The sequence below is a fragment of the Loxodonta africana genome, chromosome 2 (genome assembly GCF_030014295.1).
Source record: "Loxodonta africana isolate mLoxAfr1 chromosome 2, mLoxAfr1.hap2, whole genome shotgun sequence".
Taxonomy (NCBI): Eukaryota; Metazoa; Chordata; class Mammalia; order Proboscidea; family Elephantidae; genus Loxodonta; species Loxodonta africana.
In genome coordinates, this window is record NC_087343.1 from 182769817 (window position 1) to 182787921 (window position 18105).

Genomic DNA, 18105 nt, shown 5'->3' on the forward strand with positions numbered 1-18105 from the left:
GAATATTTTTTTCTTAGATCATTAATCACACTTTCTGATGGGTAATTATTTCTGTTTTCAATTGTGGAATATCACTTTCATTCTTTTTTTATATATTCAATTTTTTGTTGAAATTATCATATTTTTAGCCATTTTTTCCTTCTATTCCTCATGTTGTTAAGCATATTTATAATAGTTATTTTAAGGTTCAGTGTACTCAATCTAATCTCTGGATTCTCTGTGAATCTTTCTGCATTGTGTTTTATATTTTTAAAATTATTAATCACAATTTTCTCCCTTAGCATGTCTTATAATTTATTATTTCATTAGGGAAATTGTGTCAAAGAAAGAGACTACAGATGATTTTTTTCTCCTTAAGATAAGGCGAAATGAAAGATCAGCAGTTTGAACCTATCAGCCACTCTACAGCAGAAAGATGTGGCAGTCCATTTTCATAAAGGATGCAGTCTTGGAAACCCCATGGGGCCATTCTACTCTGTCCTATAGGGTCACTATGAGTTGGAAACAAATCAGTGGCATTGGGTGTCTTTTCCTTTATTAGGTAGATAATGTGAAGGTCTAATCACTTAAATTCAATGAGGTGTGTTGGGATCGAGTATCAGTTTTAGTAAATTGCTAAAGATCTTTAGTAAACCACATCTGGTATGTCTCTAATCCCTTGAGCATGGCCCTCATAGACTCTTAGCATAGGCTGGCAGTTCAGTCTCCTCAGATTCCTGCCTAATGCACCATTACATTTTGGCAAATGTCTTATGGGAGAGTTAGCCTCAGCAAACTCCTTTCCTAGTAGGAGTTTGTCTTCTAAGCACTTTGCCAACAGGAGACAGTGTTTCTGGACAGGCCCTCTAACTTCCCAAGTTGCCTCAGAATGTTTCAATTAGGAATAACTGACCATGCATTTGGGGCTTATTTAGATCCAATCCATAATGCCAGTCCACCTGGCCATCAGTGTTTAGCTGTTTTTCCATTATCTTAGTATAGTCACTCTGCCCAGCCAAGCCTAATCCTTAGCCTAACCAGGATTAATTAACAATCGTCAGCCCTACTAGTAAATTCTGCTGCTTCTCTCAAGCTTTTAATGCATCTTCCCCGCCCCCCCCAAGCAATACAACCTATTAATAAATATAATTATTTTCTAATTTTCTTTCAAGTTCTTACTATGGCATTGTTAGCCTGCTGTGACCTACTGTATTGTGGCCAGAAAGAGAAATCTTAGAATAGCCATTTTCTAAAAGTGCATTACCTCATTTTCTTAATCTTTAATTGTCAATTCACCATGTATTTTATTTTTAAAAAAGCTTATTCTTGTCTAGATACCATTTTTTTTAATTCGTATAAAAGCATAAGCCTTTTTATTGATATTCACTCCAGATTTTCTATTATATCTTGCCCAGGTAACACATTTCAGTTTGTGTAAAATATAATTTTCTGGAAAGCCTATAATTCATTTTATTATCCTCTGTGAATGTCATCTGAAGTTTTAGAGGCACAATAGTCCACGGAAAGAGCAGGGTAAATGCCCAGTGAAAAGAGGCCTGGCAACATAGACTTTAAATGTGCAATCGTTCTGATGTCAGATTTCATCCCAAGCAGTGCCAATTGGCAGACACAGAAATCCTCACCTCCTCCCAGTGTTAAACTCTGCAGTCAAAAACTAGATGTAGTGGGAAGTGTTGATTTAACACCAGAGAAGAAGCATGGTCTGAGGCTAGCTTTAGTAAACATTTAAAAGAAGGTTTTTAAGAGTGTTAGCTTAAAAGGCAGACAGAAGGACAGAAATAATATGAGGAGCAAAATGAGAGAGTGTAGGAGTGTGAGGAGGACCTCCCTGACTGACAGGGAGGAAGAATGAAACTCTGAATATTCAAAAGGAAAACTTTATTTTAGGTACTGTTTATAGCCCTGGTGGTGCAGTGGTTTAGCGCTATGCTGCTAACCAAAAGGTTAGCGGTTCAAACTCACCAGCTGCTCTGCAGGAGATAGATGTGGCAGTTTGATTCCGTAAAGATTACAGCCTTGGAAACCATATGGGGCAGTTCTACTCTGTCCTTTATGGTCGCTATGAGTCAGAATCGACTCTATGGCAATCGGTTTTTTTTTTTTTTTTTTAGTTTCTTATTACATTGGATTGAATGAAATTACCTATGTATGCACATATATGTGTGCAAATACACTTATATATGTGCATAAATATTTGCTTAATATATTAGAAAAATAAATATGTGTATCCATAAATGTGTATATTTATGATATATTTTCAAAATACAAACAAAAAATTTTTTCTGTATATAGAATATATTTTGATGTTGTTCTTATTGTGAGAAATACAAAGAAGGAAGTCATGCTTAATTCCTTTGAAGAATGACCTCTCTGTTCATAGTTGTATTTGTTTTAATAAAAATGCATTATGCCAGGAACTATGATGAATACTGGTGATATAAATATGAATATTTCATAGGTATTGCTTTAAATAAACTTTAGTGTGTTAATGGAGAAAGATATGTGAAAATATAACAAAACATTTAAAGTACTACAATACCTTTTGCCCTTGAGTCGATTCTGACTCATAGCGACCCTATAGGACAGAGTAGAAGTGCCCCATATGGTTTCCAAGGAGCGGCTGGTGGATTCGAACTATTAACCTTTTAATTAACAGCCCTACCACTTAACCAATGTGCCATCAGGTTAGTAGTAAGTAGTAGAGAATTTTTAAATCTACTGGGTACTGACTGGAGTATTATAATGCTTCAAAGAGGGGGCAATATTAAAATTAGGATTGAGAATGAAAATTTCTATGTATCCATTGTTCCTCCCTTCCTGCCTTCCTCCACCCATCTCTATTCCTCTTGGCTTTCTGAAAATACCATATCTAACAAATAGTAGTTGTTCAATACATTGCTTGTACTTCTGTTGCTAGGATATAGACAGTGTATGAAAAATTAATGATATGGTTCACATGAATACATTTTTTATCCTAACATTAAATTATAATGGAGTCCTTTTATAGTGAGTTTTTATATACAGTTTGGCTTTTTACCAAATATGTAGTTTATTCTTCTTCAAAATTGTTTTTGCTGTTTTCGAGACTTTTCTCTATTACACTACTTATAGGAAAATTTGGTATGCTCTAGGAAAAAGTCTGAGGAAATATTTAGTGAAATTGCCTTGGATTTATAGGTTGACATGGAAGAAATGGATATTGGCATGATTTTAAGTCTTAATATCCATGAAAATGGTATATATTCCCATTTTTTGAACTGCAGGTTTTATTAGACATATAACTTACTGCTTTGTCACTTTATTATTATGAAATATTTTCTGATTGTTGGTATTGGAGTAAAGGACTTATATCTTTTCAATATATTGATTAGCTATCCAGATTCCCAATAAAAAATCTTATTAGCTGTAATATTTTATACATAATTTTCCCTGGATTTCTGTTGATATTATCTCTGAATAATGTAATTTTGTTCCTTTGTGTTCATTCCTTACATCTATTTTTACTTCTCCTACCTTATTCCAGAACAACATTGAATACAGACATAGTGACCATCCGTTCCATAGTTTAGATTTTGAGAGGGATAATTCAAACCTTTCATTAGCACGTAAGATGTTTGCTGCTGCTTTTTGGTAGACACTTTTATCAATTTTAATGTACTGTTTCCTTGTCTAGTTTTTATCTAGTATTTATTGACACAATGGCTACAACAATGGACTCAAATATTCATCTTGTGAGGATGGCACAGGATCAGTCACTGTTCTGTTCTATTGTTCACGGGGTCACTATGAGTTCAAACCGACTTGATGACACCTAACAAGAGTTTTATCTAGGAGTTGTGTTCATCTTAAATGATTAGAATTTTTCAAGGGTTCTTTTCTTATATGTATATATGTATCCATGATACTAATTATCAAGCTTTACCCTGAGTAGATATTTTCATCCACATATGAATATAATGTGAAACAATCCTATACATCTTAATTCTCCTCTTCAAAAGAGAAGTGGTTATAGTGACTCCAGTCATGATATACAACATTCCAAAATTAGCAACCATTGACCAGATATTAAATGTTTTTGTTGGACTGAACTCACAGCAGAAGAAGTTTTATACTTCAAAACAAATTTACTAATCAACAGTGTGATATCTATTTATTTCCTTGGCAATAAAAAATGCTAATTTTAATAGAAGAAAAAAAATCATTCTGATTTATTATATCACAGAAGATCACAGTTGAAATTTAAATCAGTGCATTTTACTGAGGATTTTTTTTTTATCAACCCTTACTATTTAATTGCCATTGATGCTCCCATGATTAAGAAGATTTATTCCCCCCCCAAAAAAAAAAAAATTATCCACAGACAGAAGGGAAGGGCTATTTTCTCCTTTTATATACTTTATAATGTGATGGCTCATTTGTGGCTCAAATTTAAGTTCTTGGAAGTATCCTTTAGCCATTTAGTGGCTTCCATGTCTGGAGAGGGGGTTTCAAATATGATCCTTGTGAGAGCTTTTGCAATTTGCACTATTTCTCTGAGGATTTAGTGGGTATATCTCCATAGTATTCTGTCTGGCTACTATTGTCATTCCTTTAAGTGGTTGCATTTCCATAATCGCAGAACAATTGAGGTTTTACTGAGGAGTTCTCGGTGAGAAGAGACTTTAACAGTATAAAATTTAAGTTATCTGTATAGAATTGATTAATGCACTGTGATGGTTAAGATTTTGTGTCAACGTGGCTGAGCCATGATTCTCAGTATTTATATATGATCACTCCCATGATGGAATCTACTGTGAGTAGCCAATCAGTTTAAAGGGAATTTCCTTGGAGGTGTGGCCTATACCCCAAAATAAACAGACATTCTGGCTTTTTGCTCAGTCTGGATCTTGTGCCTGCCTCCTGTTTGTCTGACCTCTGGTTCTTGGGTTTGAGCTATCAGCTTACCTGCCCATCTTGGGTTCACCAGCCCCTGCAGCTACACGAATAAGAGAAGCCTTGCAGTCCTGCCTGCCAATCATGAGATCCACGGATATTCACAACCTGTGAGCAACAGCCCTGCTTTCCAAACTGCCAATCTTGTCTTTGCCAGCCCCTGCGGCTATGTGAATGGGGGGAAGCCTCTATCCTAATTCACGGACTTGGGACATTGCAGCCTCTACAATTGTGTGAGCTGTTTCTTATATATATTCTCTCTCCATATATATTTATACGATTTACTGGTTTTGGCTCTCTAGAGAACCCAATCTAAGACAAGGACCTTCCTGTAGAGCCAACAGAGAGAGAAAGCCTTCCCCTAAAGCAGATTCCCTGAATTTGGACTTCTACCCTCCTAGACTGTGAGAGAATAAATTTCTCTTTGTTAAAGCCACTCACTTGTGGTATTTTGGTATAGCAGCACTAGATAACTAAGACATACTCCTTGACCGCTCTCTAAAAATTCTAAGCCAAACCTTTTCCACTTCTTATTTTGTGGTAATAAAACAAACTTTGTTAAAGAGTATAGTAAAACTTGGTTAGTGATATCTCCAAACAGATTATCAGATTATCATAGATAAAATAAAAGAACACTAATGACATACTCAAGAAGCCAAAATAATTACAGTAATATGTGAAAAGACTTAGAGTTAAAAAAAAAAAAAAAAGAGGAAGAACACATTCAGCACTTCTCAAGCTGAAAGAACTGAAGAAAAAATCCAATCCTCAGGTTGCAATATTGAAAAATTCTATGGGCAAAATATTGAATGTCGTACCAAAACAAAAACAAACAAACAAACAAAAAAAACCCCTTTGACAGGGAGTAGATTCCGACTTATAGCTGCGATATAGGAAAGAGTAGAAATGCCCCATGGGGTTTCCAAGGAGCAGTGGTGGATTTTAACTGTCGAGCTTTCCATTAGCAGCTGAGCTCTTAACCACTGTGCCTCCAGGGCTCCACTGAACAACTCGGGAAGCATTAAAAGAAGATAGAAGGAATACACAGAGTCACTGTACCAAAAAGAACTGGTTGATGTTCAGCCATTTCAGGAGGTAGTGTATGACCAAGAACCTAAGTACTGAAGGAAGAAATCTAAGTTGCACTGAAGGCATTGGTGAAAAACAAGCTTCCAAGGATTGACAGAATACAGATTGAGATCTTCCAAAAAACAGATGCAGCGCTGGAAGCACTTGCTCATCTATGCCAAGGAATTTGGAAGACCCCTACATATTTGTGCCCATTTCCAAGAGAGGTGATCCAATGGAATGCAGAAGTTATCAAACAATTTCATTAATACCATGTGAAAGTAAAATTTTGCTGAGATCTTTCAAAAGAAGTTGCAGCAGTACATTAGCAAAGAACTGCCAGAAATTCAGTCTGGGTTCAGCAAAGAACATGGAATGAGGAATATCATTGCCGAAGTCAGATGCGTCTTGACTGAAAGCAGGGAATACGAGAGAGATGTTTACCTGCGTTTTGTTGACTATGCAAAGACATTCGACTCTATGGATCATAACAAATTATGGATACCATTGCCAAGAATGGGAATTCCAGAACACTTGTGCTCATGAGGAACCTGTATATAGAACAAGAAGCAGTTATTTAAACAGAACAAGGGGATACAGCGTGATTTAAAATTAGGAAAGGTGTATGTCAGGGTTGTATCCTTTCACCATAGTTATTCAATCTCTATGCTGAGCAAAAAATCCCAGAAACTGGACTATACAAAGAAAAACATGGCATCAGGATTGGAAGAAGACTCATAAACAACCTGCTATATGGGTTACATCTCAACATGAAGAAACAAAAATCCTCACAACTGGACCGATGAGCAACATCGTAATAAACGGAGAAAAGATTGAAATTGGATAGTGATACCTTCAGACATAATCTCAGATTATTACTGGGTAAATTAAACATCAACAGAGTACTGCCAGAAATTCAAGTCGGATTTCGAAGAGGACGTGGAACGAGGGATATTATTGCTGATATCGGATTGATCATGACTGAAAGCAGAGAATACCAGAAAGACGTTTACCTGTCTTCTATGCAAAGACGTTCCACTGTGTGAATCAAAACTAATTAAGGATAACATTGAGAAGAATGGGAATTTCAGAACACTTAATTGTGCTCATCAGGAACCTGTACGTAGACTAATGGCACCTATGGATGAACTCAAACCTCCACCTTTAGGTTAGCAGCAGAGCTTGTTAACCATTTCCTCCAGCCAGGAGCTCATAGGGTTTCCATAGTGGGCACCAAAACGCCAGCTGTTCGAACCCACCAGGCACTCCTTGGAAACCCCGTAGGGCAGTTCTGCTCTGTCCTATAGTGTTGCTATGAGTCAAAATGGACACAATGGCAATGAGTTTGTTTTTTGTGTGCTTTGGAAACTTAGAAATCTTAAGTACTTGGTGTTAAGTAGCACAGTAAAAAAGCAATGAGGTCATGCTTTGTACAGTTGTTCCCCTGCTTCTGAAAACATAAATCTTTACTTTGTGCTCCTCAAATCATAACAACTCCTCAATCCTGATAATCTATTTACCATCATTCCTCAGTGTCAGGGAAGAGAATTAAGCTTACTGAACTGAAAATGTTCATGGTGTTTTTCGCATAGCAGCATTTATTTTGGAGTGTTTGGCTGCTTTTAAAAGCATCTATGAAAGTGTGCCAATTACTCTGAAGATAACATCAACAACAGAACACATTTTTAATTCGAAGAAGTAAATATATATGTGTATATATATATAATTTTTGCTACCAACAGGAGCCTGAAAAAATATAATTTTCCATTTAAAAATTATCATCTCTAAGCGCATCTCTGTGCACTGGTTAAGAGCTCAGCTGCTAACCAAAAGGTCAGCAGTTCCAATCCACCAGCTGTTCCTTGGAAACCCTATGGGGCAGTTCTACTCTGTCTTATATGGTTGCCATGAGTCAGGTTCTACTCGACGGCAATGACTTTTTTTCTTTGTTTAGTGCATCGATCATGCATCCTCATATGTTATTTATTCTTCACTTGTAAAAATTGATGGTGAAGATGATTTGAAATAAAGACACGGTTCACTGAATATAACAAAAGGGTCAGGAATTGGATGTAAGAACAGAATGACAATATGCTTTTTATTCATTATATCACTTTCTTTTGGCAAAATCTGAGTGAATAATTAAGGCCTTGGTCTTTTTCATCTTGAGATCACACAACCTCAGACATCTCCTTACATGTATGACCATACGTACTTTGTCTCTCTGCTCCTTTGGTTTGTCACTCTTTTTATGGAATGTCTGTCAAGCAATCACTGAACTCTGATATTTTATTCTCTTTTCAAATCAAAGTATTAATTCTAGGCAGGTGGCTGTACTTGGCAAGGAGAAGAAGAGGTATCCTTTAGTTGTTGAGGCCTATCTCTGAGTGTTTTAATTGACAAGGGAACTCTTTACAGGTGATTGAAAGAGTTCACTTGTGCGGGAAAACTGTAGTAGTTCTATTGCTTTTTGCATGCAGATGACAAGCGTCTACTAGCTTCAGAGCTTCACTTCCTCCAGTTTCAGAGACTTACGGGATTTCAATCCATTCACTTGGGTCCAAGCCAGTGAACTAGTCCCGTCTCCAGCATTTCCTTAGCCAGACCAATCTGCCCTTGTCAGAACAGAAGTGCCAGCAGCTTTGCAAATTACAGGCTGGTTTATGTTTATTGATGGGCTGATATTTGGGAAAGGCCTAAGTTTTTTTTTTTTTTTTTTTTTTATGTAGAGCTCAATTCTATTAAAATTGAACATCACCCCTCCCAAGTTCTCCCTTCCACACAGAGCTCGGTTTCCAAGTGTGAAGCCTCTGGGAGAGGGAACTGAAGTAATAGAATCGGATTAGACAAGCCAGCAGAACAAAGTCACATTCCATGAGGTGTTTCCAGTGTTGAGCAGATGAATTGTAATTATTTAAGGATTAGTGCAAGCCTGCGATGAGGTCCATTCTGAATACTCTTCACTGTGTATAAACAAAAGCAAGAAGTAGTAATATAGGCTGTTTAAGCTTCTTTTTATCTTTAATAGATTTCTGTTAGAGCTGTGTGAACTTGAAAAACTGCTGCCATAGTGAGCAAACTCACTCATTGTTTTTCAATAAAAAGTTAGACCAACTAAGCCCTCAAGTCTAGGGAGAGAGCTTAATTAAGGCTCCTTCCTTTACTGTAATTTATTGGGACAATGTTTTATGCCATGAGGCAAGGGGGGAGGGGCCCTCTTTTTTTGGAAATTTTTAAATCGTTTTAGATACACAGAAAAGTTGCAAAGATAATTCAGACAGTTTCCATATACTCTGCACCATTTCCCCTATTGTTAGTATATTATATCACTATAGTACATTTGGGGTCCTGGTGGTGCAGTGGTTAAGGCTGCTGACCAAAAGGTTGGCAGTTCAAATCCACCAGCCTCTCCTTGGAAACCCTATGGGGCGGTATTACTCTGTCTTATAGGGTTGTTACGAGTCAAAATCAACTCGATGGCAACAGGTTTGGTTTTATAGTACATTTGTTATAATTAAAGGACAAATATGGCTATATTATCATCAATTAAACTGTACTTCATTCAGATCTTATTAATTTTTCCTTATGATGTCCTTTTTCTGTTTCAGGGTTCCATCTGAGGTGCCACATTACATTTAGTCCCCATGTCTCCTTGGCTATGACAGTTTCTCAGACATTCCTTGTTTTTTGATGACCTTGATGGTTTTGAGAAGTACTAATCAGACATTTTTGTAGATTGTCTCTCATTTTGAGTTTGGTTCATATTTTTCTTGTGATTGGACTGGGGTCATGGATTATTGGGATGAAGACCACAGAGACAAATTGTCATACTTTAGACAACACATTAAGGGTCTGAACTCTCAACAGAACTCATTAATGACGATGCTAACACTGGCTAAATAGTCTTTGCCAGAATCCTTCATGGTAAATTTCCTTTTTATTTTTCTCTTTTTTATACTATACTCTTTGACAGTAAGTCACTAAGCATGGGCCAAACTTAAAAGGTGGGGAGTTATACCTTTTTGAGGAAGGAGCATCTACGTAAATTATTTGGAATTCTTCTGTATTGGATTTTTTTTTTTCTGCTTTTTTTTATTTAATCTATGATTTATTTTTCTATCAGTATGGATTCATGGGTATTTACACTTTGAGTTATCATCCAATACTATGTTCTTTTATTGCAGCTTTGGACTTTGGAAGGTCTTTCACTTGGTTCCTGTGTGTGTTTGATATATCCTTATGATATTTGTTTGTTTTATTATTTAATTACTTCTTGGCACTGATAGATGTTCCAGGCACATCTTGTATATTTCCTGTCCCTGCCCTAGAATCAGCTTTTTCTTTAAGAATCTCTGGTTGCTTATATTTTATTTCCTTTATCGCTTCTCTTATTTTTATTATTTTGTTTCTTCTCTTTGTTACGGGTTTAGTTTGTTCTTTTTTTTTTAGTTCCTCAAGGTGTAAAGTTAGGTAATTGATTTGAGATCTTTCTTTTTTCATATAGACATTCACTGCTATAAATTTCCCTCTGCCCACTCGTTTTGCTGCATCCCAGAAGTTTGGTGTATTGTCTTTCAATTTTCATTAATCTCTCAGTCTTTACTAATTTCCTTTGTGATTCATGCTTTCTTCTTTGACTCATTTGGTCTCAACAGGTTTTTTTTTTTTTTTTTTTAATTTCCACAGATTTGTGGCTTTTTTATATTACATTCTGTTATTGGTATCCATCTTTATTTCCTTGTAGTCAGAGAGGGTACTATGTATGATTTCAGTTTCTTCAACTTTATTAAGACTCGTTTTGTAGACTAACATATGATCTGTCTTGGAGAATGCTTCACGTTCACTACAAAAGTATGCATATTCTTTTCTTGTTCAATAGAGTCTATATATGTTTTTCAGGTCTACTTGATTTATGGATATATAGATAGATGCCACTGAGTTAACTCCAATTCATGGTGACCTTAAGACCAACAGAACAATATGTCGCTGGGTCCTGAGTCATCTTCTTAATCACCAGTATGTTTAGTACATTTTTGTGGCTACTGTGAAAGTTTATCTTACCAAGGACCTCCCTTGCCTACACCAACCCCCATTTCACTAAACACCACGTTCTCCTCCAGAAATTGATCTTTCCTGATGATGCGTCCAAAGCAAGTAAGTGGATAATATTCCGGTGTGATCCATGAGGTTTCCAATGGCTAATTTTTGTGAGTGGATCACTGGGCCTTTCTTCCTAGTCTGTAGTAATCTGGAATCTCTGCTGAAACTTGTCCACCATGAGTGGCCCTGCCGTTATTTGAAATACTGGTAGCATAGCTTCCAGCATCACAGCAACACACAAGCCACTACAGTATGATAAACTGACAGACGGATGTGGAAACTGGTTTATAATGTTGCTTAAACCCTCTATTTCGTTATTGATCTTCTGTCTAGATGTTCTACCCATTATTGAATAGCAGAGTATTGAAGTCTCCAATAATTATGTAGAAATATCTATATTTCCATTTAATTTAGTCAATGCTTGCTTCATGTATGTCGAAACTCTTTTGTTTGGTCATATATATTTATGATTATAATATTTCCTTCATGATTTGATTCTTTTATTAATGTATGTCTTTCTCTGTTTCTTGCAAATGTTCTTTATTTAAAGTCTACTTTTACTGATATTAGCAAAGCTACCCCGGATCTCTTTTGATTACTCTTTGCATGGGATTTCTGATTCCATGCTTTTACTTTCATTCAATTTGTCTTAAGTTCTAAAGTGAGTCTCTTATAGCCAGCATATAGTTTGATCATAGTTGCTATTTTTTTTAATCATTTCTTCACATATCTGCCTTCACAAATCCATCTATATTTTAGGTAATAGCTGGTAAGGAATGACTTACTTTTGCCATTTTGCTATTTTCTGTATCTTATGCCATTTCTTGTTCTTCCTTTTAGTGCCTTCTTTTGTGTTTATTCAATTTTTTGTAGTGTATTGTTTTGATTCCCTTATCATTTCCTTTTGATTTTTTTTTTTTTTTTTTTTTTAGTGGGCACCTTTGGCATTAAAATTAAGCTCCTAAAGATATAACAATCTAGTTTAAATAGATATAAACTTAGCTTTAATAACATACAAAAAAATCTGCCAAACAAAAAAGTTTCAACATACATGAAGCAAGCATTGACTAAATTAAATGGAAATATAGATATTTCTACATAATTATTGGAGACTTCAATACTCTACTATTCAATAATGGGTAGAACATCTAGATAGAAGATCAATAAGGAAATAGAGGATTTAAGCAACATTATAACCAGTTTCCACCATCTGTCTGTCAGTTTATCATACTGTAGTGGCTTGTGTGTTGCTGTAATGCTGGAAGCTATGCTACCAGTATTTCAAATAACAGCAGGGCCACTCATGATGGACAAGTTTCAGCAGAGATTCCAGATTACTACAGACTAGGAAGAAATCAACAACTGATGTGAACAGGTACAAAATGGATATATGAACTCGAAGAAAGGTAAATTAAAAGTGCCCGGTCTAAAGGGTAGGAAAAAAAAGAAAAGTAAACAGAGCTTAAGAGATCAGTGGGACATAATCAAGTATACTGACATATATATTATGGGAGCCCCAGGAGCAGGTGAGAGAGAGAGAAGAGACCAGAAAAGATACTGGAAGACATAATGGTCAAAAATTTACAAAATTTGATGGAAAACATTAATCTACATAAAGCCAAAGCTAAATAAACACCAAACAAGATAAATTCAAAAAAATCTACATGAAAACATAATTAGACCGCATTTTTAATTTTAATTAGTGTTTAGTTCAGTGTCAGAATTTCCATTAGGTTCCTTTTTACAATTTCTTTTTATTCGTGTTCTCATTTTATTCATGCATTTTTTTTTTTCTGATTTCCTTTAGTTCTTTTTCACATTTTCCCCTTATATCTTTGTGCATATTTAATGTAGTCTTTCTCTAGTAAGTCTAATGTCTGAAGCTTGGACTTAATAGCTAGGTAGGAGCCAGGGATAGCATCTTTTGATCTTTTCCCCTGTGAATGGACCATCCTTTTCTGATTCTTTGCTTGCTTTGTAATTTTGTATTGGAAACAGTATTTTGAATATTACTGTGTGGTCAGTTTGGAATAAGATTCTTCCCATTCCTCAGGGTGCACTTTTGTTGATTTTTAGTGGTTTCAGTAGTTAATTTATTTAGGGACTTTTCCAAACTATTGTTGCAAAAACTATATTCTTTTTCATGTGTGGTAGCAAAACTCTGTTTCATTATCTCAGTGGTCAGCTAGTGATTTAAAAGAAATTTCCTTAAATTCCTGGAGCCAAAAAAAAAAAAAAGACAAATAGTTCTCTCTTCGTCTTTGCAGGTTGTCCCTGAGCTGGGGTACTCCTTTACTGCTAAAGCAGACTGACTATGAATCTGCCTTGGCCTTCTTCTGCTTGTACAGAAGCTACAGATCCACCAAGTTCAGCCTAAGAACTTCTCGTATTTTCTGAGTATGTGTTCTGTTCTGGAAACGTGCATTGTGCTCTGTATTCTCCAATATACATGTTGGCCCTTCTAAACCCTTATTACTTCAATAACCTTCCAACTCGGCCTCCTCTTTTCTGAGTTTCTGAGTTCTGTCAGCTGCTTGTCACATATGTAATCCCTTGGACCCGGTGAACTCACGTTGTGTATGAGTTAAATCTTTCAACAGATATCACTGCTTCTAAAACAGCAGTTCCAGTCTAGGTGCAGCAGGGAAAAACAAGTCAGCTTTTGCACAAGTTACTCAGAGAACAATCAGACAGGTCAAACTGCACAAGAATATTTTAAGAACAATGTCCACATTAGCCTCCTGGCACCAGCTAGCTGCACCAAGAATGCAGGTTGCTGTTCTCATAGCCTCTACTACCCATTCCCTCCATACTAGGAAATAGGGGATGATAGGTGAGTTAAAACATCATAACACTCTCTTACAAAAATTTAGGTGCTGTTTTCTTTATTCAACAGCTCCCTAGTAGATGCAAATTTTGGATTAGTTTCCAGAGTTCCAAAATACTGATTTGTGTCTGTCTTTATCAGTGTGCTTTTTTCTTTGGAAGGACTAATTTTTTTAAGTTCTTACCCCACCATTTTCGATAATGCTGCTATTGGGAGATTTTTAAGATCCAAATGATTAGACCTCTCCCGATCTGTTCAACCAGATGCTATGAGTGGGATTCATGCATCATTCTTATTTAAGTCTTTACCAACTGATTCAAATGTGCAGCCAAGAATGAGAACCACATTCTAAATGCATGTAGATGTTCAACAGTTCTATTCATTCCACCATACCTGTTTTTCCCTACTAAAAATACATTTAATATTTCGTTCATTGAGTTTTAATGATATGAAATTAAATGACCATTAACCTTTTACAACATGACAGGCATGCAGAACTGCAACTCACATATTAGGTTATAGAAATGTTTAATTTCTATATTCTATAACAATAAGATCTTAGGAAATTTTACTGGAAGTTCATATACAGGTAAAAACCAATCTATTTTATTTTAAGGAGCATTTGGGAGAGGCAGAAATATCCCTCTGTTAGCTTACTCAAGTGTTTAACGTTATTCTTGGAAAAGTTATCCTTTAAAATTTTCAAAATTCTCTGGTTCTACACCTTCCTCTTTTCATATAAATACATACATAGTCTCATAGCTCTCTTCCTACCTCTCTATATGCTACAACATTTTGGTATTACTAAAATTATCATCAAGTCCAATCAAGTTATTCTGATTCAAAAGTTTAGGGCCTATGTTGTATGATGAAATAAATAAATAAATCCTATGAAATCTGGCACCTGAAGTATGTGAGTGGTGAAGAAAGGACAAGGTTTGATATATAAAAGCCAGAGCTAGCCTGTGGAAAGTTCTTGCAAATCTTAACCATAAAAGATGCTTAATAAATGTTTTCACATGTTCAGTAACAACCTTAAATATTTACATGTTGTTGCCAATAACAAGTTGTGATGGTGAAATGAACTTTTCTAAACTCTCAATAAAAAAAAGTCAATTATAAAAGGATAAATATAATATGATTCCATTTATACGAAATACCTTGAATATGCAAGTGTATACAGGCCTGAGTTTATTAGTGGTTACCAAGAGCAGGTAAGAAGAGAAGGAAAGGGGGGACTCATTTCTCATGGACACCGAGCTTCTGTTAAGGATGTTGGAAAAATGTGGAAATGGATAATGGTGATTGCTGAATAACATGATGAACAAAATTAATGCCACTGAATTATACATATGAAGACTGTTGAAATGGTAAATGCTTTGTTATATATATACTTACCCAAAAAAAAAAAAGTTAATTTGGGACATAAAGTGAGATGAGAGGCTTTTCTTGTGAACAAAATGCCAAGTGCGAAGGAACAATGCTTTGAGCAGAACTCTAAATTAGTTTATACAAAGAAAAAACAAAGAATTTGCATCAAGACATGGAAGAAGACAAGCCTAGAAACAAAGACATAAGTAAATATACCATGATAAAGAACTCTGCCATTTTATTATAAAATATTTAATAATGTAGCCTTTGCAAAATTATTTCTACTATAATCAAATATCACCATGAGGACCTCTGTGATTATTATAGCAAAATAATACTATTCTCATAGTGAGGATTAGTTAGAACTAACTACACTAATCAAAATGACCAACTTCTACCAAGAGTGTGCTAATAATTCTAACCTATTAATGATTTCTGCCTCATTTTGTTGATCTAGATACAGCCTATCTTACTTATCACCATTTCAAATGTGTAGAAATCTAAACTATTAAACATTATGCTTGTAAGAATCTATTTGTATTATTTTATAATTGTCCTTAATGAATTTGTTGACATTTCTGGTATAAAAGATACAGAACAAATTTAAAAATATTAAATCATTTATCTTTCAATCATGAAAGATGAGGTGTGTACCAATCAAGTAGGCTTGCAAGTGGGAAGGGCTCTGGCAGCAAAGGCTTCCATTGTGTGATCTGCTTCCCAGAGCATGCGTCAGGGAAGAATGAGCCAGAGTGTGATTTCCAGGGGAATAAATACAGAAGCCAAAATCAATGAAATTTAAGTCAGGAACAAGAACCAGGCATATGTATGATTGGAAGTAGGTCTTAAGGATTATGATGGAACTGACCCAGACGGTTCCAAGAATAATTTCATGAAATGGAGCCATGCTCCTTGAAGTTCATTAGTATGCACCCATGTGATGTGTTAATGAATAGGACTGTTACAAAGGCATAGGACCACATAATACCTATAGGACCACATAATACCTGTATTATCTTATCCCATATCTTCAGAAAAACATTTTTTAACCTCATTTTGTATAATTCTTGAAATCATGACCTAAAAGTACCTAAATACCAATATCTAAAGGAAAATAGGTTTTTTTTTTTTTGCTCTCATTTTCATTTGCTTTGATTAGTTGAAAAGAAATCCATTAATTAAAACAGTAAGTCAGAAAGAATAGTGACGAAAAAGGCATTTAAAAGTGATTATGATGGGAACAATTAAAATGGAGGTGTGAAGGAACTCCTTAAGAAGAATCAATTAGTGCCTTTTTCCCTTTCCACTTAACTTTGTTTTCTCGAAGCGTATGGGGTTCTTTCACTTTTGTTGCCAGATAATCCTTCTTTATAATAAAAATAGAAAACTGTGTCCCAGCACCATAAACAAAGAATGGTTATGATTCATTCCTAATGACAGGGAAAGTGTGTTGTTTTTTCCAAGCCTCCTCAGAAGTTGGTTTCGCATCAGGTGCATCTGTCTTACTCCTCCAATCACAGATGCACCCTCTTGCCTAGCTTTATGGAAGCTTTTCTCCTTCCAATACATTTTGAATTTCTATGCACATTTAAAAATAGATGTAGTATTTTCTGTCCAGTGCTTAAATTAAGCAAAATTGCGGAGCAGCTCTTTTGTGATGTGTGTGTGTGTCTGTATGTGTGTGGAAAGAGAAAGAGATTCTCAGTTGAATGTAGTGGGAAGAAAGATTCTAAGCCATTTTTATGAAAAATCCTGTCACTCTCCCAAGCTTCTGGGCACTGATATCTTTGGATCTCATACTGCTACTCTCCAGGTTATGGTCTTCAACATCATCAACACCAAGTGTTTTCCAAAATCAAAGCGGGAGCAGGCTCAATATCCTCCCTAAACGGGATTTAAGCCAACTCATCTAGATTTGAAATATGTGTCCACTTACCCAAAAGCTATAGATTTCAAGAACCCTGGTGACAGATCTATAGAGTAATCTGGCTAAGAGACAAAAGCAACTGCAAAGGGAGGGGGGAGGGGGGAACAGAGTTGGCAGGACTTTTTGGTGTTAGATAAATTCCTTGTCTCTATTTTTTTTAGTTTTCTACCTTTGAGACTTTCCTATTGCACACTGTCCTTCTCCCAAACGATGACTCTATCCCAAGTACTTTAAGCCTAGAGGCATATTTTAATTCCCACCATGTAATATAGAAGATTCTGTATGACCCACACAATTAATAGTTTTTTTGCTATAGCTAATTCTATGGATTGACACAGTGGCTGCAACAATGGGTTCAAACATAGCAAAGATTGTGAGGATGGTGCAGGGCTGGTCAGTGTTTTGTTCTGTTGTGTATAGGGTCTCTGTAAGTCAAAACTGACTCAATGGCAGCTAACAACAACAACGACAATTCTATTCTTAGCTTTTATAGAATTAGTAGAGATACAGAACTATCTGAAAAGGTATCTCAATCCCCAATCTAATCTAGGATATGTCAAGCATTTGCTATTTCTGCATTGTTTATCTTTTCTACATATAGAGTTAAACTCATGGTAATTGATCAATAAATACTGTTGGGTGAATTAATGAGAATATTCTATTCATCCATTAACACTCCTTGTTTATACGTGTCTGCATTTGTAATTTGGGAGCCTAAGATACAAGGTTCTGTTGAACTGCAGTTACCATATAAAATATATCAAAATTTCAAGCAGGGTCAGAAAAAAGTCATTTTCCTGTTGAATTTAAAAAGTACATAAATAAATGTAACTTTTTTTCCCAAAAAGAGCTTATCATTCTTTACTTCAAAGATATTTTT